The sequence below is a fragment of the Stomoxys calcitrans genome, chromosome 5, assembly GCF_963082655.1.
Source record: "Stomoxys calcitrans chromosome 5, idStoCalc2.1, whole genome shotgun sequence".
NCBI classification, from domain to species: domain Eukaryota; kingdom Metazoa; phylum Arthropoda; class Insecta; order Diptera; family Muscidae; genus Stomoxys; species Stomoxys calcitrans.
The window spans coordinates 93,734,514-93,756,333 of record NC_081556.1 but is presented as its reverse complement, the minus strand read 5'-3'; the positions used below and the strand labels follow the sequence as shown (position 1 = coordinate 93,756,333).

Genomic DNA, 21,820 nt, shown 5'->3' with positions numbered 1-21,820 from the left:
CTCATCTTTGTTTTTTTACATGAAAACCTTGTCCACTTAAGTCCTTGGTGAATTTATTACAAGGGGAGCGAAATGACGATGAGTGTCTTTAAATTTTTGCTTAAAAATTGATTGAATATTCAGACAAGGATCAAACACAAACTATGCGGAATGAGTGAAAATGTAGGAAGATCCAGCACACTGAACTAAACTATATATATTATAGTCAGGCAGTCGAAAACAGATCTCTGTCCCTTGGTTCTCAATGTATAACTCTAGGCCCACTCAGTTCTCTAGTTCTGATCCATCCGTGTAACATGATCTTCCAGATGATAATACTAGGGTTGCGTCAATACAAGACTGTGCCGCTGGCAGCAGTGCCCCTCTATCGGCGTGGTCCTCATCGTCCTTTATGGCAGCTATATCCAAATATACACCGATCTAAGCCATATATGGCGCGAATGTCGAATAGCCTCACATAGGTCACTATGCCACATTTCAGCGAAATTGGATAACAAATGCGCATTTTATGGGCAAAAGCTATATCCAAATATAGACCGATGGTGGCGATATTGAACGCGGATATCAAAAGGCCTAAAATAGCTCACTGTGCAAAATTTTCCCGAAGTCGGGTAATAAATGCGCCTTTTATGGGCAAAATACCATTAATCGAAAGGTCGGTTTATATGACAGCTCTTTAAAAATATAGACCGATTTTGAGCATAGGTTAGGTTAGGTTTAAATGGCAGTCTGCCATCAGACTCACTTAGACGTTTTCGTCCATTGTGATACCTCAGGAACAGAAGAAGGAAGATGCCTTCTAGTTCCTACAGTCGAACCATCCAGATCGCTTTAAAATCGCCTAGTAACTTGAGAACCTAAAGTGGAACTCCTTCTAACTGCTAGTGCGGCATACACACACAGAAGGTGTTCTATAGTCTCTTCTTCCTAAATGTAGCTACAGCTTCTTCAAAAGTCGTTGCTGGCAACCGGTTAGACAGTGGCCTGTCATGACGGACACAATGATTGAGACGTCTGTTCTAGCCAATGACAGCAAAGCAGTAGACCTCTTCAAGTCAAGATGAGGCCACATAGTTTTGGAATGCTCACCGCCCCCTCTTTGTGGCCATCTGTCACTCGATGTCCTTCGGAATTGTTCCTGAAATCTTAGCTTACATGTCGCTGGAGACATACCCACAGATTCCAGTATCCATGGAATTTGTAGGGTAGTTCCTAATCCCGCAAGCTCGTCCGCTTTACAATTCCCTGAGATACCTCAGTGGCCCGGCACCCAAAACATGTGAATTCTGAAATGTTCAGCCATCTCGTTGAGAGATCTGCGAGAGTCGAGAGCGGTATTAGTGTTCAGAAATACGATCTCCAGGGATTTAATGGCTGCCTGGCAGTCTGAGAAGATATTTATGCCAATCGTCGTTATGATATTATATTCCACCACTTCTTTAAGTGCAAGGATCTCAATGTGATACACTCTGCAGTGGTCGGATAAGCTTTTCGATATGGCCTGTTCTAGATCTTTAGAGTACATCGATTTGCGCCAAAAATCATGCAAAATTTCAGCCAATTCGGTTGAGAATTGCGCCCTCTAGCGGCTCAAGAAATCAAGATCCCAGATCGGTTTAAATGGCACCTATACCAGGTTATGGACCGATTTGAACCATACTTAGCATAGATATTCGAAGTGATATCAAAACACTACGTGCAAAATTTCAGTCAAATCATACCAGAGGCTCAAGAAGTCAAGACGGTTTATATGGCAGCTATAATAAAACATGGACCGATTTGGTCCATTTACAATCCCAACCGACCTACGCTAATAAGAAGTATTTGCGCAAAATTTCAATGGGCTAGCTTTACTCCTTCAAAACTTAGCGTGCTTTCGACAGACGGACAGACGGACGGACAGACGGACGGACAGACGTACGGACAGACGTACGGACAGACGGACGGACAGACGGACGAACGGACGGACGGACAGACGGACGGACAGACGGACGGACAGACGGACGGACAGACGGACGGACAGACGGACGGACAGACGGACGGACAGACGGACGGACAGACGGACGGACAGACGGACGGACAGACGGACGGAAATAATGTGCTCGTTGAATTGATAACACTTCGTGTCACCTATTCCGTAGAACCCTACAGTGGTCAACGAGCAAATTGCATTCCATTAAGGAACAAGGGCGAACTTCTTGCATATCAATGTCCGATTCTGGTTTACCTCAATGATAAGCGAACTCCTTTTTATAGCCGAGACCGAACGTAGCGCCGCGTTGCGACAACTTTTTGGGAAGAAAATGTTTACATGATATAGCACCTCAGAAATGTCGACAGCAATAGGAGGAGATAACCACGATATACAATTATTTCTGGTGTTCTCGCCAGGATTCGAACACTGGCTATTAGCGTCATAGGCGGACATGCTAACCTCTGTGCTACGGTAGCCTTTCTTTTTGATTCGTCTTATTTGTGGTCTCTGAGCCGATGATTAGTCACCATAGTTTGGCATGGACAAAGTTAGAGATATCATCGCAAAGACATTGCCTTAGACGCGGAGCCCCAACGATTTTTCTACGTTGGATAAGTAAAAATTGCAAATTTTTCCCATGAACATTCCACTAAGGAACAGGGCCAAACTTCTCACATATCAATGAGTGCAGTTCGATTCAAGTTTAAGCTCAATGATAAGGGGCCTCCTTTTTAAAGTCGAGTCCGAACGACTAGCCGCAGAGCGACACCTCTTTGGAGAAAAGTTTTTACATGGCAAAGTACCTCTCAATTGTCGCCAGCATTAGGAGGGGAAAACCACCGCTGAAAAATTTTTCGCATGGTCTCGCTAGGATTCGAACCCAGGCGTTCGGTGGCCTCCTATACGTTCAAGTTCTTTAAATAGTCTTTGGTTACACATTATTCCCAATTTGTGTAAGTGAGTGGAGTGATTCCACTAAAGTGGCCAGAAGAATTCGAGTTAAGGAGAATCATCTAATCTGATTTTCCTCGTTGGTAGCTAAGACGCTTGAGCACTACTCTTCCCAAGCGCATTTGGAGTATTTTTCAATAGCCGGGAGCCAGCATGGATTTCACTCCTCAAGGTCTCAACCAGCTCAAAACTTGCCATAACACGAACCTTGTGACTCTTGGCCTATCAAAGCCATTCCATGCGAGCAGCCAAGCCACTCATTTTGAAAGTACCGCCAATATCCTATGGTGAAGGTCATCAAAAAGGGGGAAGTGTTTTTCGTATTTGGTTTTTTTTTTCTTGAGCAACTTGTTTTACCAGTCTTTGCCGCTAATCCCCTTAAAAATTTAGAATTTCTTTCAAAACTATTCAACTCTTTCAAATTAACATTTAGTGTAATTTTATAGCTACTAAAGCAAAACATTTATGGTGGAATTGGATTTAATCCAACCGGCTGAACTTTATGACCTTTGACTTTTTTCAAAATCATGAGAAATTACATAATATGCGGAACCATAGATCGATAGGTCATTATTATTATTATTTGACCAAATGGACTGAATAAATTCAATAAATAACCCCATTATATAGCATCACGTCTTAAAATAATGCCCAATGACCTACATCGAGGGAGTTAATCCAATGGCAGAGGCTTTTTAGAAATTCGAAGATAACAATGCCAACGTTGTTTTGTTTTTTCTTTGATTGGAATTGAAGTGCTCTTCTTTTGTTCATCTCTACCAGGCCCCTCAACAAGGCATGCCTTTATTTATTTTGCCAATACAGCATTTTAAGGCCTAACGATTTGAACAATGGTTTTATGGTCAACTTTTGTCTGTACATTCTTGTTTTATTGATGATGACTCTTGGATTTCTATGAAATTTTTCATTTTCTTCAGACACACGCTGCCTACTGCGGCTTCGACAAGGAAGACCCCCACAACCGGATTATTTAATTTTCTCTTTACCCTCCTCCTGACCGAGAAATGCCTACTTATCCATGCACCTCCATTAGAGTAACTGGTGTTGAAGTGTTTACAATGTTTGAAATTTTGTAGGTGTGGAGGTGTAAGCAGGGTTGCCACTGTGGAATATTTGCTTTTCTTTAAAGCAAACAAGTAAGAAGGCGTTAAGTTCGGCCGGGCCGAACTTTGGATACCCACCACCTCGGGTATATATGTGAACCACATTTCGTCAAAATCCAGTGAAAAAATGCATACCTTATGCCCCATAGCAGCTCTATAGATATCATCCGATTTAGACCAAATGCTTATAAGTACAAGTCATTGTTCAACCGAGAAATCGGTCTATATGGCAGCTATATCCAAATCTGGACCGATCTGAGCCAAATTGAAGACAAATATCGAAGGGCCCAACACAAGTCATTGTCCCAAATTTCGGCGACAACGGACAATAAATGCGCTTTTTATGGGCCCAAAACCTTAAATCGAGAGATCGGTCTATATGGCAGCTATATCCAAATTTGAACCGATCAGGGCCAAATAAAAGAAATATGTCGAAGGGCCTAAGGCAAATCACTGTCCCAAATTTCAGCAAAATCGGACAATAAATGTGGCTTTTATGGGCCTAAGACCATAAATCGGAGGATCGGTCTATATGGCAGCTATATCCAAATTTGGACCGATTTGGGCCAAATTGACGAAGGATGTCGAAGAGCTCAACGCAACTCACTGTCCCAAATTTCAGCAAAATCGGATAATAAATGTGGCTTTTATGGGCCTAAGACCATAAATCGGAGGATCGGTCTATATGGCAGCTATATCCAAATTTGAACCGATCTGGGCCAAATTGACGAAGCACGTCGAAGGGCTCAACGCAACTCACTGTCCCAAATTTCAGCAAAATCGGATAATAAATGTGGTTTTTATGGGCCTAAGACCATAAATCGGAGGATCGGTCTATATGGCAGCTATATCCAAATCTGATTCGATATGAGCCAAATTGACGAAGGATGTTGAAGGGCCTAACACAACTCACTGTGTCAAATTTCATTCAAATCGGATATAAAATGTGGCTTTTATTGGCCTAAGACCCTAAATCTGAGGATCGGTCTATATGGGGGCTATATCAAGATATAGTCCGATATAGCCCATCTTCGAACTTAACCTGCTTATGGACAAAAAAAGAATCTGTGCAAAATTTCAGCTCAATATCTCAATTTTTAAAGACTGTAGCGTGATTTCAACAGACAGACGGACAGACGGACGGACATGTCTAGATCGTCTTAGATTTTTACGCTGATCAAGAATATATATACTTTATAGGGTCGGAAATGGATATTTCGATGTGTTGCAAACGGAATGACAAAATGAATATACCCCCATCCTTCGGTGGTGGGTATAAAAATAATTTAATATATTTTTGAGTATACAAGCAAATGAGATCCATTTGGACAACATGTGCTTGGCTAAAGTCGGTTCATAAATGCCAAAGTGAAATACATAATAATTTCTAATTATGTGGCAAGTCGAAGAAAACTAGTACCAAAAGTTGCCGACTGTTGGATCCCGGTTCGCCTTACTCACCACATACTATGTTAGGTTGAAAAGAGGGTGCGGATATTACTCCGCCCCATGGCTCTATGGATATACACCTAGGCTATAAACTGATTCATGCCATATTCGACACGTATGTTAAAGGTCATGTGAGAAGCCGTTGTACAAAATTTTAGCCCAATCGGATAATACTTGCGCCCTTTAGAGGCTCAAGAAGGCAAGATTCCGCATTGGTTTATATGGCAGCTATATCAGATTATTAACCGATTTTAACTATTCTCAGCACAGTTGTTGGAAGGCAGAATAAACTACCTCATGCGAAATTTCAGCCAATCTAGTGGCTCAAGAAGTCAAGACCCAAGATCGGTTTATATGGCAGCTATATCAGATTATTAACCGATTTTATCTATTCTTAGCACAGTTATTGGAAATCATAACAAAACACGTCATGCAAAATTTCAGCCAAATCGGATGGGAATTGCGCCCTCTAGAGGCTCAAGAAGTCAAGACCCCACATCGGATTATATGGCAGCTATATTAGGTTACGGACCGATTTCAACCGTACTCAGCACAGTTGTTGGAAGTCACAATAAACTACCTCATGCAAAATTTCAGCCAAATCGGATGGGAATTGCTACCTGTAGAGGCTCAAGAAGTCAAGACCCCACATCGGTTTATATGGCTGTTATATCAGGTTTTGGACCGATTTCAACCGTACTCAGCACAGTTGTTGGAAGTCACAATAAACTACCTCATGCAAAATTTCAGCCAAATCGGATAAGAATTGTCTCCTCTAGCGTCTCAAGAAGTCAAGACCCCACATCGGTTTATATGGCAGCTATATCAAAACGTGGACCGATTTAGCCCATTTACCTTCCTAACCGACCTACACTAATAAGAAATATTTGTGTTTGGTTTCAACAGACCGACGGGCGGTCGGACGGACGGACGGGCGGACGGACTGGCGGACGGACGGGCGGACGGGCGGACGGACGGACGGACGGACGGACGGACGGACGGCGGACGGCGGACGGATGGACGGACGGGCGGATGGACGGACAGACGGACGGACGGACGGACATGGCTAGTTCGACACAAAATATCATGACGATCAAGAATATATATACTTTAAGGGTCAAGAATATATATACTTTAAGGGTCTTAGACGTAAATTTCGAGGAGTTACAAACAGAATGACAAAATTAGTATACCCCCATCCTATGGTGGAGGGTATAAAAAGTAACTTCAAAAAAAATCTCTAAGTCAGGAATTCCGTTCTAATTGTCGGTTTCGGTTTGTCGCGAAAGCCGGGCAATGACAAAGGACATACCCAACGTCTCATCATCTTCCCTGCATGCCCTACACATGCTATCACTTGCGGCACCGATTTTCCATAAGGGAGCTCGTAATCCTTTGGGTCCTATTATAATACCGAAGGCTATACTGATTTACTGCTTGTTTCCTTTCGTACCGACCGACCTACCGACCGTATCGCTGTTCCACAGGGTTGAGTTCGCATTCATCCCAGAGGAGTAGTAAAACGGTTGGCAGGACGACAAAAAAACCTTTGGTGGTCTGTGGATCTTGACATAACGAGTCCAGTACTAAGAGTTCAGAAAGATAGAGTTCAGTATGGATTTATGACATCCTACCGACCGTTTCGCTGTTCCATGAGTCCTTGCCTTTAACTCGCCGAAAATTGGGACAATGAGTTGTGTGAGACCCTTCAACATTCTTCTTCAATTTGGCTCATATCGGTCTAGATTTGGATATAGCTGCCATATAGACCGATCTCCCGATTTAAGGTTTTGGACCCATAAAAGGCGCATTTCTTGTCCAATGTCACAGAAATTTGGGACAGGGAGTTAAGTTAAGCTCTTCGACATACTTGTGCAATATGGCACAGATCGGTTCAGATTTAGATATAGCTATCATATAGACCAATCTCTCGATTTAAGGTTTTGGACCCATAAAAGGCGCATTTATTGTTCAATATCGCCGAAATTTGGGACAGTGAGTTGTGTTAGACCCTTCGACATCCCTCTTCAATTTGGCCGTGATCGGTTCAGATTTACATATAGCTGCCTTATAGACCGGTCCTTGGATTTAAGCTTTTGTTCCCATAAAAGGCGCATTTATTGTCCAATGTCGCCGAAATTTGATACAGTGAGTTATGTTTGGCCCTTAAAAATTCTTCTTCAATTTGGATTATATCGGTCCAGATTTGAATATAGCTGCCATATAGACCGATCTCCGATTTAAGGTTTTGGACCCATAAAAGGCGCATTTCTTGTCCAATGTCGCAGAAATTTGGGACAGGGAGTTAAGTTAAGCTCTTTGACATACTTGTGCAATATGGCTCATATCGGTCCAGATTTTAATATATCTGCCTTATAGGCCGATCTCTCGATTTAAGGTTTTGGGCCCATAAAAGGCGCATTTATTGTCCAATTTCGCCAAAATTTGGGACAGTGAGTTGTGTTAGACCCTTCGACATCCCTCTTCAATTTGGCCGTGATCGGTTCAGATTTACATATAGCTGCCTTATAGACCGATCTCCCTATTTAAAGTCTTGGCCCCATAAAAGGCACATTTTTAATCCGATTTCGCTGAAATTTGAGACAGTGACTTATGTTAGACTTTTGACGTACCCATTGAGCCAAAAATGAGCTTCTTGGCTGAAAACATAGAAGCGCGCCATGAACTTTCTTAACAGAGCAAGCATTTTCATAATAAAATTCAATAATTTGCAGGTGTTGTTCGACGATTCATGGTTAAATAGATAATAATAGACCAATCTTAAGATGTTTGACTGTGAAACAAAGCACAAAAGTGGGTGAGTTGTTTAAACCAGTGTTGCCAAAAAGATAATAGCTAAAAAATCACCCTTCAGAAACACCCCATCCTAAGAGGGAGGTTGCAAAAATTATTCAAATTTATTTTAACACACCTCTTTTTTAATTCTCTGCAGAAAAACTCTATCAAATTAGGTAACAACTAGCAACTCTGATTTCCAGTGAGTGTGTGTGTGTGTGTGTGTGTGTGTTAATGTTCTTGTATTGTTTGTGGGGTAGTTCGAGTTAACTAACCTAACTCAAGTCAATGATCGTTTCGTAGACATCAATCAACACTTGAGCACGTACCCGGCTACATTTCATCCATCCATCCATCCATCCTACCCATTCCGGCATCCAACCATTTTTGTCTGTCCATTCAACCATTTGGTTGGTTAAATACAAACCATTCCGTCTGTCTGCCTCTCTCTCTCTCTCTCTCGGTTTGTCTTGGCAAGGCTGCTGAGGCACAGTTGAACTCGTAAGGTTGTGCTGATGGCTACATTTGATGTGGAATTGATGATGGTTGGCGATGGTTTGCTTACTCTGCCTACGTAAACGAGTTTCTTTGCTAGCCATAGCTAGGCTAGGGCTTTATAATTTATTTAAAAGAGCTCAAAATTTATTGTACGAACAAGCCATTCGTCATTCATACGTTATTGAGTAGTAGTAGCATGACTATGAAGTTATAACGAATTGTAAACAATAAAATTATTGTTTTTTATCTGGCGAAAAAATGGGCATTGGCTATGTGGTAGCAAATAAAAAAGGAATGTAAATCAATTTTCAAAAGAATTTGAAAATTTAGTATGGTTTTATTGCTGTTTGCGGTAGAGGCTAAGGTAGAGGATGGTGGATATCACAAGCCAAGGCTGTGATTGGCCCCAACATAGCATAAGTCAGACAATTTTTTGATCATATATCCGCTTGGACAATGACATAACCCAAAATTTGATACAACCGAACATAGTGAGCTATAGCCTGAAAAATAAATATAGCAAATTTATCTCTTGCAGCTTACGGTATCTTCCAATTGCTATAAATTTTCGTCAAATGGAAATTCTAGAATAACTGCACCATAGCTGCTTAAATTTCCTTAAAAGTTCCAGGTAAACGTTTAGTGTTGCGTGTAAGGCAAATTAGCTGGAACCAGTTTTTGGTAATTTACTAAGCCTTTGCGTGCGTACATTAAATTTCAGTTAACCTGAATATCCTGTGGAGCCACATACCCATATACGCTTAAGAATTTTGCAAAATGCTTACACGTAAGAACACAAAGTGTCATCCGATCTGGACAATGCCAAAGCGAAATTACTCTCGATATTTATTGCGAAGTTTCATTAAAATAAACTGCCAAAGATAAAAAGAATAGCAAGCAAGTGAAGAAAAATAACGAAAAAATTTCGTTGAATCGAATCGAACATAAATAGCCCCACTTGTTTAGATGGGCACGCTCGACAGCTTGTCTCCTTCCCCTCCCTTCCCTTCCCTGCTGTGGAGCACACGATAAGGTGTAACGGATAGAAATAATCTCTTATGCACTACACCTGTGGTGCCAGGGTATGAGGTTGACAGCGTCAGCAGCAGACGTGACTTGCGCAAGTGCAACTGTTACCAGTTGTCAGACAAATTTGCACACTCTCACACACACACACACTCACACACACTGGAACAAATGTGTCCATGTGTGCGTGTGTGCGAAAACAATTTCAATCAAGGAACTCTTCTTCTGCCTCAGTCAAAGGCCACAGCAAGACGAAGGCAAACGAAAACAGAAAAGGCAAAAGACTTTTTTGCAGCTGCTACTGCTACCTCCTAGCAAGGAGTATTCGCTGATGGAGGTGCATGGAGAATGCATTGCCATGCTACATGAATATGTAATGCATTCACATGAGCTGGCACACACACGCCTGTACATGTGTAAGTTTGGCTGGCCAAACAAGTGACCACCATCATTGAGGCACTAAAGGTGAGATTAGGGATGTCCTATCATGATACAAAAATCAAAACGGCCAGGGGAAAATAAAAACACCGGTGAATATACTCTGGCTTAAATCATTGATAACATGTTGCACGTAGCTGCCATGATATGAGACATGGATTTTACTGTGAATTTATGGTGAGTCGTAGATAAAGGCACCTTGTTTCAACTTTAACTCAGGCAGAGGAGAGCCCAGCCACAATCTGCCTTAAACCCAATTCTTGTATTAGTCTCTAATGTCCCATTTCCCGACAGAAGACAAATACAAAACCAGCATGGAAAGGCTAATGTCGGGAACAGCCGACTATATAATACCCTACACCACCACGTCTACCTACTATTTGTAAACCAACCAATATTGGAAAGGGGGTATATTCATTTAGTCATTGCGTTTGCAACACATCGAAATTTCAATTTTCGACCCTACATAGTATATATATTTCGGATCGTCGTACAATTCTAAGACGATTTAACGATGTCCGTGTGTCTGTCCGTCCATCCGTCTGTTGTAATCACACTACAGCCTTCAAAAATTGAGATATTGAGCTGAAATTTGGCACAGATACTTTTTTGATGCACGCTGGTAAAAATCTTGAACGGGTCAAAAAGGATCACATTTCCGATATATCTGCTATATAGCCGATCTGCCGATAAAGGGTTTTATTTCTTTATGCAGTGTGTAGTTTTTAGCCTCCCGATATCTGACCCCAATATAGTTCAGATCGGACTATATTTGGATATAGCTGCCGTATAGACCCATCTCTCGATAAAGGGTATAAAATTTGAAGCAGTGAGTTGTTTTGAGCCTCCCGATATCCGACCTTAATATGGTTTAGATTGGACTATGTTCCGATATAGCTACCATATAGACCGATCTGCCGATACGGGTCTGAAGCCAATAAAAGTTTTATTCGATTTCGCTGAAATTAGAAACAGTGAGTTGTTTTTATCCTCCCGACATCCGCCCCAAAATATGTTTCAGATCGAACTATAAATGGATATAGCTGCCATATAGACCCATCTGCCGTTTAAGGGTCTGGAATCCATTAAAGCTGCATTTATTACCCGATTTCGTTTAAATTTGAAATAGTGAGTTGTTTTAAGCCTCCCGACAACTGACTCAGATATGAGTCAGATCCAACTATATAGATATAGCTGTCATATAGACCATAAAAAGTAGATTTGTTTTCTGAAAATGTTACTTATATCTGAGTACTCGGGACCTGAATAAAATATGATCGAGACCAGCCCCTAATAAGATATAACTACGAATATAGTAGTTGAGTTATAATAAAATAGGATAATTACTATATCCTTGTTTAATTTGGTCCATATTTGGTTATAGGTGCCACATAGACCGATCACTCGGTTTAAAGCATTGGCCCTATAAAAAGCGCATTTATTATCCGATTGAAATTTGACGCTGTGACTTATGTTAGGCATAGATCGGTTTATATTTGGATATAGCGGCCGAAAAGACCCATATTTTGGTCTACAAAATTAAACAGTGACTTATATTTATTAGACCACTCAATGTCCGTGCCGAATTTGGTTGCATAAGTTATCCAATTTTCACCGGATTATGACAAAAGGGGGTTTACATATATACCCGAGATGGTGGGTATCCAAAGTTTGGGCCGGCCGAACTTAATGCCTTTTTACTTGTTAATAGATAGAACCTATTTCTAAATCTTGCCAGACTTTAATTTTTATAATTACTAAAGTATATAATAGAACAGAAAGAGGTTTTTACAATTGGTCCCAAACACTGGCTACTGCAGTTTTGAAGGCAAATATCAGCTCAAAAATGTATATGGGAGCTAGATATAAATCTGAACCGATTTTAATGAAGTTTGACATAGGTATTAGGACGTCAAATAAAATATCTCATAAAAAATTCTGTAAAGATCGGACAAAAAATGTGTCGTCTACAACCTCAATAGGCCATATCGGATGAAAAATATATATGGAAGTTATATCTAAATCTGATGCGATTTTGATGACATTTTGCACATATTGTCAAAAAAAAAAAATACTTCACACCAAATTTTGTAAAGATCGGACCATAATTAAGGCTTCTACAGCTTTAAACCAGTAAGGAAGGGTACAAGTCGGGCGGTGCCAGCTATATAATACCCTACACCTAACCTTTAAGTACAATGTGGAAGCTATATCCAATTCTGAACCAATTGTGATGGACTTCGGCGGACAAATGTGTTTAAAACTGTAATAACTTCGGTTGACAAATGACAATATTATTGCAAATTACCAAAATTCTGACGAACATATATATGGGAGCTATATCTAAATCAGGACCGATTTCCATGAAATTCATCTACAACTTCGTGGGTCCAGAGAAAATCCTTCCTAACAAATTTCAAGAGAATCGGTTAACAAATGAAGATTTTATGGCATTATTGCTGCAAATCGGACGAACATATATATGGAAGCTATATCCAAATCTGAACCGATGTCTATGAAATTCACCAGTCGAGAGTCATTAGAAAATGCTTCCTGCCAAATTTCGAAAGAATCGGTTAACAAATGATCATTTTATTGCGTTATTACTACAAATCGGACGGACCTATATATATGGGAGCTAAATCCAAATCTGAACCTTTTTTTCCAACAGGCTTCGTCTCTAGGCTGAAAAACATGTCTGTACCAAATTTGAAAACGACTGGACGAAAATTGCGACCTGTAGTTTGTACACAAATTCGAATCAGGAAGTGATTCTAAGACGATCGGTGTACTTATTGATGGTTCTAGCTCTTTTCCTTCTTAGCGTTGCAAACAAACACACGACACACGCTCTGGCAATCGAAGCACGCTACCAACTCGGCTAACGGGGCGCCTGATTTTGATCAAACTTGGGGCAAATGTTAACAGGACTGAAATAACTCGTTTTGCTAAAGTCAGAGCAGTCGGGTAATAAATGCAGCTTTTATGGACACAGGCCCTTAAATCCAGAGATCGCAGCTATATCCACATTAACTCAGATCTGGGTCATATTGGGCACGGTCATTCAGGCTCCAAACACAACTCGCAACGGAACATTTATGGGATCTATATTAGGATATAGTCCTATATAGCCCACTTATGAATTAAACTTGCCTGTGAAAAAAAGGCTTCGACTCGAAAGGCAGTCCTCTGGCTTTCGCTGCCAAATCGTCTGCATTCTCATACCCAGTTACTGGATCGGCACCAAAACGATGCGGGTCGTGGCATCCTCAGAGAAGGCGTTAATCTCCTTCTGACACTGCAAGGCTGTTAGTAACCTTACCGTGTTGGTTTTTATCACCCTTATGGCAAGTTTGGAGTCCGTAAAGGTATTCACACTCGACGTTAACATCACACCACCACACACATTCCGCGATCGTCCGGATATCCGCCTGCAGGACCGATTTATAGTCAGGCAGTCAAAAACAGATCTCAGTCTCTGGGTACTCAAAGTAGACACCCAGACGTACTCTGTCCTCTAGCTTTGATCCATCTGAGTAGCATGATCTTCCAGATGGCAATAGCAACGTTTCGTCAATCCAAGACTGTGCCGCTGGCAGCAGTGCCTCGATCACAAGAATCGTCTCAGGTATACGATCGGAAACCTCATCCATTCCTTTCAGGTTTTCTATCGTTGCGATTATGCCGCCTATTCTCTATCCATTCTTCCATCGCCGTAAGTCTCCTAGCCACAGTGGCTGCCACACACTAAATCTGTATGTATATGGGTCGGATGTCTAGAATAGTTTCCAGTGCCCTAGTGGGCGTGATCCTCATCGCTCAGCCTATGCCAAGACAACATTTTCTCTGAACATATTGTTTTATCCTTACCTTACACTTTTTTTCCATCACAGTCCACCAGACTACTGAGGCGTAAGTAACGTAGAGACAGTGGACTATCATCGGATTCAAGCCCCATTTCGATGCTGCGGCCCGTCTTCATAATTCCCAACATCCGTGAGCCTTCTCAGTACGCTCCTGATTGTGATACTTCCAATTCAATTTCCTATCCAAGATCATTTCTTAGTATTTGACATTGTCAGATATGGAAATCATTCTATTGAGGAAAGGTGGTGCGTCAAAGTTGCCCACCTTCGTCTTCCTCTTGAACAGGCAGATTTAAGCCTTTTCTGGTTAAACATTGAAATCCCTAGGTATAGCCCAATCAGCCCTTCTGCATGCTGGTCCTTTCGTTCCTTCTGCATAGCTGGTTCGGATCCTTTCCCCTAAGCAGATGGGTTCAAATCTCTCCTCGGTCATCACCCATGATAGATAATTTACGATGGGCATAAATTAAATAATTTATTGTAGTCAGCGTCCTACATAGATAACAACAAGGCAGCAGGAACCTATGTGCAGTCAGCCGAACATAGAAAGGATATTCATCAGTTCGCCTGCTCATTCTGGTTAAAAAACAGCATACCCGGTACTGAAGAGGCCACCGTAGCGTAAAGATTGGCATGTCCGCCTATGACGCTGAACGCCTGGGTTCGAATCCTGGCGAGAGAAAAAAAAAATCCGGCGGTGGTTTTCTCCTCCTAATGCTGGCAACATTTGTACTATGCCATGTAAAAACTTCTCTCCAAAGAGGTGTCGCACTGCGACACGCCATTCGGACTCAGCTATCAAAAGGAGGTTAAACTTGAAAAGGTCTGCACTCTAAGATATGTGAGAAGTTTTCCCATGTTCCTTAGTGGAATGTTCATAGGCCAACAATTCCAATTTTACATAAGAAGACAGTATATGTCAACTACAGAGGAATAAGTCTCTCGCCCATAGTAAAAAAACGACCACTCTAACTGACAAAGAGTCAGTGTGTCTGGCAGTAAATTGAGATGTGTTAGAACAAAGTTAATGTTATCAACGCTAGGAATGCCCTGTCATCACGGACAAACAATGAGAGTTGAAAACCATAACTTTAAGAAAGTCAGCGAATCTTACCTAACCTAACCTAATGACTGCTTTCTGATTAAAGTTTAAAGCTAAGTACCTCATAAATGCCGTCAGTATTAAAGGTGATAACCATTGCTGTAAATTTTCTCGAACTCAGACTTTCAGCGTCACAGGCGGGCGTGCTAGTCTCTGCGCCACGGTGGCCTTCTGCATTTCTCTCTGTATTTCAATTGGAGAGCTTTTTTCGCTTACACTAGAGGTCTACTGAAGACACTTTGAGTGGCCTTACAAACAAAGAACTGCACCAGGGATATGCTGAAGCCATCTAGTAAGATGTCTCAGACTGGTTCTATTACGCCAGACGAATTTATGCTTATTCTTAGATCGATTTGAAATGTCAAGACGATCAAAAACAGTTGCGCGGACCAATATTTCGAGTTGCCATAAACGAAATGACCATCCTAACGTTATGGAGAACCTAGCTGGTAGGGATGCAAACATTTGGCAAACTTTTGCGATTTGATTTTGCATCCCTGCTTTGAATTCATCACCTCTGTGCTCACACTACTCTACTCAGTTTGTCGAGCAAACAAGTTTTTCTGGAATTTCTCATGAAAGAATTCGTTCTCAAAAGAAATGCCTGCCGGGGTAAATGCGAGTATGTATGGAGAGGAAAAAAATATCGGTGGTAAGGCTTGTAAATGAAGTGGTGTACACACAGTTGTACATACATAAGTGTACTACGTATACAAAAACCTGATCTGATGTAAAAACAAAAGCAACGAAACCAACCAGAAGCACAAAGTGAAGTAATTCAAATAAGAAAATAATTTTTATAGTTGTACCATAATGTAATGCTGTTACTGCGCTTTTTGTTGCTGCCTGTTATTGTTGTTGTTGTTTTTTGTTATCAAAAAGGCAAGAGGCCAAGCCAACACTTGAGTGTGCACGAGCGAGCTCTCAGTGGTCCACCTTAAATATTTCACTCGCACAATGAAAATTTCAAAAAACAAAAATAATGGCTGCGATGACTTTTTAGGCCTTCATTCACACACATGCTGAAGGGGTCATGAGGAACAACGGTGTGACCCCAACAATGGCAGCCAAAACAAATGTTCTTTTTGGTTTGCTGTTCTATTGTGAATGTCGCTCATTGTTATTCAAATGTTGTTTCCCTTGTTTTCTTAGCGAAAGTTTGCAATTGTGCCAAAGTGTAAAAAAAAATCAACAAGTCCTAAAGGCGAACGTAGCGTAATCTGTGCAAATTTCTTCAATGCAGATTCAGTTTTTTGAAGATTGTAAAACTTTGGTATTATGAGGACCCTATTTGGATATAGCACCCACTCTTCCCAATGGGGCATTAAAGTAAAACAGAAGTTGTTCTTTTCGGTAGGAGATATAAATCCCCTAAGGTGGCACCTTTAAGCAAGAAAATATGTTCCATCTACTGACACCCTAAAATATATGAGGGATTTGCTAGCCAAGAAATTGAGTTTCATTGTACACACGGAAGAGAAAAAGTGCTACATATGGACCATACAACAGGTTCAGAGAATATGTAGTCTTGGCATAGGCGGATGAGGACCACGGTCACTAGGGCACTGGAGACTTTTCGAGATATCCGACCCATAGACAAACAGATTAAGTGTGAGGCAGTTACAGCGGCTATGAGACTTAAGGCGATGGGAGTATGGATAGCGAGTAGGAACAGGTTATACCATCGCGGCATAGTCGAGTCGACGAAACCTGGGACCGAAATCTCTCTATTGTGAATTATGTATCTCTTTATTGAAATCGATAATTGCTTATAAAAATGTATATACTAGTGGCATAACATCCACTAAATACGAGATGAAGTTTCATTCGATACGAAAGTGCACTCGATCACGTAAGCGATAATTCGGACCTGGATGGGTTGGAAGAGGTTTCATATCGGATAACTGAGACAACACTTGAGGTTGAGTGCAAGGCACGGGTGCCAACGGTACAGTCTTGGATTGACGGAACTCTGGTACTGACATCTGGAAGTTCATGCTACATGAATGAATAACAAGTAAAAAGGCGTTAAGTTCGGCCGGGCCGAACTTTGGATACCCACCACCTCGGGTACATATGTAAATCACCTTTCATCGAAATTCGGTGAAAATTTCATACCTTATGTCCCATATTAGTTATATCAAAATATGTTCCGATTTGGACTAAATACTAATAAGTACAGTAGCTATATCTAAAAAAAAAACGGTCTGAACTATATACGACACGGATGTCGAAAAGCCTAACATAAGTTACTGTGTGAATTTTCAGTGAAATCGGATTATAAATGCGCTTTTTATGGGGCAAAGACTTTAAATCGAGATATCGGTCTACAAGGCAGCTATATCCAAATCTGAACCGATTTGGGCCAAGTTGCATAAAATTGTCGATGAGCCTAACACAAAGCACTGTCCCAAATTTCGGCGAAATTGGACAATAAATGCGCCTCTTATGGAACCAAAACCTTAAATCGAGAGATCGGTCTATATGGCCGAGCTATATCCAAATCTGGATCGATCTGTGCCATATTGCAGAAGTATGTCAAGGGGCTTAACTTAACTGCCTGTCCCAAATTTCGGCGACATCGGACAATTATGGGCCTAAGACCCCAAATCGGAGGATCGGTCTCGATGGCAGCTATATTCAAATCTAAACCGATCCGGTCCAAATTCAAGAAGGACGTCGAAGTGCCTAACATAACTTACTGTCCCAAATTTCATCAAAATCGTATAGTAAATGTGGCTTTTATGGGTCTAAGACCCTAAATCGGCGGATCGGTCTATATGGGGACTACATCAAGATGTAATCCGATACAGCCCATGACTTCTTATATATATAAATCAATTTGTGTTTGTTTGTTTGTATATTTGTGTTTTCCTTATAGACTCAGAAACGGCTGAACCTATTTTCTTGCAATTTTCGCAGATGGTGCATGATGACCCCGTGGTGAAAATAGGGTACTACATTTTTTGATATCTGAAGGGGGGCGAGCCCTCCCCCATACACTAATTTTCAGAAACGCCAGATCTCGGAGATGGGTAGTGCGATTTAAGCGAAATTTTGTGTGCTCTCATATAGAAACCTACAAACAAAAATTTGGTATCCAAATTTCGGATGGTGTACCCGGGGGGGGGGCGTCCCACCACAAAACCTACCAAATATATATACACACCTATCACGACAATATGGGACTCAAACAAAAGATGTTTAAGATTAGAAAACGTATCTGTTATCTAATTGTCGAACCAAGTGCTAGGGGGACCCCCAACCCCCAAAACACCCCTAAATCGGACATATTTACCGACCATGGCAATATGGGACTCAAATGAAAGGTGTATGCGAGTAGAATACGAATCTGATATCCAAATGTGGGACCACGTTTCTGGGAGTCCACCCCTTCCCCAAAATGGGCTTATTTATTAAATAAAAGGTATTTGAATGTAGAATACGAATCTGATATCCAAATATGGGACCAAGTGTATGGGGGCCGCCTCTCACCAAAAACATCCCCCAAAGGCGACAAATTTACGACCATATCAATATGGGGCTCAAATGAAAGGTCTTTGGGAGTAAAGCACGAATTTGATATCAATATTCGGGAAAAGTGTCTATGGGGCCACCCCACCCCCACAACACCACCCAAATAGGAAGTATTTGCTGACTATCGCAATATGAGGCTCAAATAAGGGGGTTTTAGAGTAGAATACGAATCCGATATATGATTTCTAGGCCAACTCACTGAGTGGCCGCCCCATCCCCCAAAACACCCCCCAAGCCGGTCATGTTTGCGACTATGAAAATATGGGGCGCAAATTAAAGGTGTTTGGGAGTAGACTACGTATCTGATATCAACATTATGGGCCAACTGTCTAGGGAAAGCCCCACCACCATAACAGCCCCCAAATAGGACGTATGTGCTCACCAAAACAATTTGGGTCTTAAAGAGAGTGGAACTAAATATTTATAGTTTTTAGGGCCATTACCCCAAACCCGACAAATTGGGTTGCCCAAAAAGTAATTGCGGATTTGTTAAAGAAAGTAAATGCATTTGTAGTAAAACTTAGAAACTTTGTATCAAATATACTTTTTTTACACTTTTTTTCTAAAGCAAGCTAAAAGTAACAGCTGATAACTGACAGAAGAAAGAATGCAGTTACAGAGTCACCTGCTGTGAAAAAATTTGTCAACGCCGACTATAAGAAAAATCCACAATTACTTTTTGGGCAACCCAATATTTGGTGACTTTTGCAATAAGGAGTTTAAATGAGATTAGAAAACAAATTTGATATCCAATTTTGAGGCCAATGGCAATATGAGGTTCAAATAAATGTTATATAGATATATGAGGATAGAGCACGTTGCTGATATATTTTCCGGGCTTAGTGTTTGGGGGACCACACCAATCCCCAAAACACCCCTAAATCGGGCATATTTACCCACCATGTCAATGTGGAGCTTAAATGAAAGGTATTTGGAGGGTAGAGCTAGAATTGATACCCATTTTTGGGACCAATTTCCTGGGGGTCTACTTCTTTCCCAAAATACTCACACTGAACATCGTAATATGGGTCTCAAATAAAGGTATTTGGGAGTAGAATACGAATTTGATATCCAAATGTAGAACTATGTATTTAGGGCATCACCCCTTTCCCAAAACACCTCCCAAAGTGTAAAAATTGTTCGACCAATGCAATATGTGGCTCAAATGAAAGGTATTTGAGATTATAAAACGAATTTGATTACCTATTTTGGGGCCATGTGTTTGGGGGACACCTCATATTGTAAACTCCCCTAAACCAATGGCAATAAGGGATTTAAATAAATGGTATTTGAGAGAAGAGCACGATGCTGATATTTTGTCAGGGCCAAGTATCCTCTCCCCCGAAAACACCATTAAATCAGAGAAAACATAAGAATATCAGGGTGAAATGAAGTATTTTAAGAATGGAGTACACCTTACATCCAAACTTAAAAACATAGACCAATAGAGATCATATTGGATTCAGACAAAGGCACTCATATTGTTAAACTATTGGGTTGCCCAAAAAGTAATTGCGGATTTTTTAAAATAAAGTAAATGCATTTTTAATAAAACTTAGAATGAACTTTAATCAAATATACTTTTTTACACTTTTTTTTCTAAAGCAAGCTAAAAGTAACAGCTGATAACTGACAGAAGAAAGAATGCAATTACAGAGTCACAAGCTGTGAAAAAATTTGTCAACGCCAACTATATGAAAAATCCGCAATTACTTTTTGGGCAACCCAATAAGTTAGCATGGTATTTCACTAAAAGCTCTTTAATTGTCGAAAATAAATATTCCAAGGAAACTTTTGTTCCATATAAAGTACAAGAAGTCGCAGCGGAGTGACTATTTTATATATAAGAGATATTAACCTTTAACAATATAAATGTGTAACTGGTAAATATAGGTTTGCACTTCTTGTTAGTCAGGTTTAACAGAAGAAAAAAAAACTTCACTTAATTCCGATTTCCATTTGACTTCACTTTTGTATGCCGCATAGACAGACACAATGAGAGAAGCCTCCTAGAGCATGAAACTATTGTTATATAGCTGACAATAAAAAACGATTTTCCACTCGACTTACTTGAATTACATTCTTGCCGTTACAACTCTGTGTTTTCAGTTTTTTGCTCGTTTTTCCTATTCCTCTCAATATTGCAGTCTTTGTAGTTGGGAAAAAAACACAGAACATTTCGTTTTTGCTTTCTTTTTCCAACGGCTCAGTTGGAAACAATAAAAGTGAATAAAATACGAGAGCAAGATATCAACGAGGATTAACCCTAAAAAAAACCATACGGAACTTAAGCAGTGAGGAGCTACACAGCTAACTCACAGCAACTCTATTTTCGGGCTTTGTCTTAGGTTACATTATTTTCCACATTTTGTGTTGTTCCTTTTGCTGGTGATCTACTTTATCTCTTCAGTTCTTTTTTTATGGGCATTTAAAGTCATTGTTGTGTGTCATTTATCCAATGCATTTTAGATAGACAGAACAGTCAAACAAACCAACCAAGCAGGAGACTGACTACCATCATTTCTTGCAGCCCCAAATCTTGGTTACCCACAGAGCGGGGTGTTAGCAACAACAGCCAGGTAAAAATCATAACCATTCAGTCTGTGTGCGAGTCTTAACCAAAAACAGATTTTATTATTTGGCATTTGGTTTGTTAAGAAGAATTTATGGCTTTATGAGCAGCCCCCGCCACCGCCACCCCACCATGGGGTGTGGAAGAATTTTATAAAGTCGTTTTATTGGTTTTTGTTTATGATTGTGAACAAAATTGTATTGCATTCATTCATTCATTCACTCGTTTGTGTGAGTGTGTGTGTGTGTGTGTGCTTTTTAATTTTATTCGAAAGGAAATAAATGGAGAAGCAATTATGTCATAACAAACCTTAGTCGGAATAGCCAGAAACTCCAAATGGAGTTATGGCATTATGGACTTGTGATATATGGTTATGGGAAGCTATTCCTATGTCGTTGAATGAACAGAGCGAGCTTGTAATGCCAGTGACACTGCCAAACTGAATGTTTAGAGACGAAACAAATAAAAGCCAGTTAAGTTCGGACG

At 40.6% G+C, this 21,820-nt stretch overlaps 1 long non-coding RNA gene across 1 annotated transcript in view; it reads right to left on the bottom strand.

Annotated features, from left to right (window-relative positions):
• Positions 1–21,820, bottom strand: part of LOC131997975 (uncharacterized) — a 128,527-nt gene that overhangs the window by 94,523 nt on the left and 12,184 nt on the right. The window lies entirely within an intron of this gene.